Raw genomic sequence first — 1,274 nt, 5'->3', positions numbered from 1 at the left:
AAAGAGATGTAGATACAGCTGTGTATTGACTCTATACACACGATAGCTTTATTAAAAGCGTGAAGTCTTTACAGATAAATAACCACATTAAAATGACTAAACAATATAAATAAAAAAGGTCTCCTCTCTGGAAAAATACTCAAAAGACTGAAATTAAGGCACTACTGTACACTGGAAAAAATAAAATAATACGAAGGTATTCCCACAAGTTCCTAAGGATGGACACATATTATTATGTGGGTCACTGAGACGATTATAATAAGAGCAAAACAACCCATACAGAGCATAATAGAGAGGTTCTGGAGTTAAATAAACCTCATTCTGCACAAAACAAATAAAAAATGTTACATTCACTGTAAAAACACTGTCAAAGTTTGGATACTCACTTCTATTATGTCCCTGAAACTAGCATAGTGCCTAAAATGAGATAAGCTACAATTTCTTCATTGTTTAAAGTTAAAGTAAATATGTTACATTAACATTATAATGAAATACTTTTTTTTCCCAAGGTGATTAAAGCTACATGGGGTTGAATATAGGACTTGACAGATACATTTATATAGGCATTCCATGAAGCTGCCCCTTGTAAGTGACCAATAATTCCATTCAAAGTGAGGTTAGAAGAGCTGAACGACAATTCCTTGCCTACCGGCTAAGTAGAACATTACACAAGGCTATGAAAGGTTGCATAATCTGGTTCCTCAAATAAAACTTTTTCTGGCAAGCTTTGTTGATACTTTTTTTTGTTTTCTTCAAGGCTTTGTAAACAATGCGATTACATAACCACGGCAAGTCACACCACAGAAACACCACCAAACGGTAAAAAATCAAATGTAACCACTGCTTCATATCCTCATTTATGCATCAGCCCTACGGACTTTCCTTTTGCCATTCTGAATCCCACTCCTGCAGAACTACTGTTTATCATGTTCTTAAAAAAGGACTTGCGAGATCTCGTGAATGTAGGGCGAGAAGTGACAACTCTTGACCTTGTAACTTTTGACTTGTAATTTGCAATACAATGCAGCTGTTCAGTGTAATGCATAATCATTATTCACCTCCACGGATGCAGCTACCTTATCACAGAATTATAAAACATTGTGGCTACAAGTCGAATAATGCCTTCAAGCACATTCATTACCTACACAATCTATTTAAAATGTCAGACAACAACCATTAAGAAATGCCTTCAGTTTCAGCCATGGCAGCTGTATATATCATTAGTTTCACGAAGCATTCAATATCGTGCTGAAATTCTAGTAGTTTGTTCTCTC

General features: G+C 35.3%; 1 protein-coding gene across 1 annotated transcript in view; it reads right to left on the bottom strand.

The window, feature by feature from the left end:
* The window catches only part of LOC119594215 (ubiquitin carboxyl-terminal hydrolase 7-like), a gene marked incomplete in the record, with an annotated part of 30,875 nt that overhangs the window by 1,380 nt on the left and 28,221 nt on the right, over nucleotides 1-1,274 (bottom strand). The window contains 1 exon segment of the mRNA XM_037943286.1: nucleotides 1-1,274.

This window comes from Penaeus monodon, chromosome 33, assembly GCF_015228065.2.
Source record: "Penaeus monodon isolate SGIC_2016 chromosome 33, NSTDA_Pmon_1, whole genome shotgun sequence".
Classification (NCBI taxonomy): domain Eukaryota; kingdom Metazoa; phylum Arthropoda; class Malacostraca; order Decapoda; family Penaeidae; genus Penaeus; species Penaeus monodon.
This window is presented reverse-complemented; position numbering and strand designations above follow the sequence as displayed.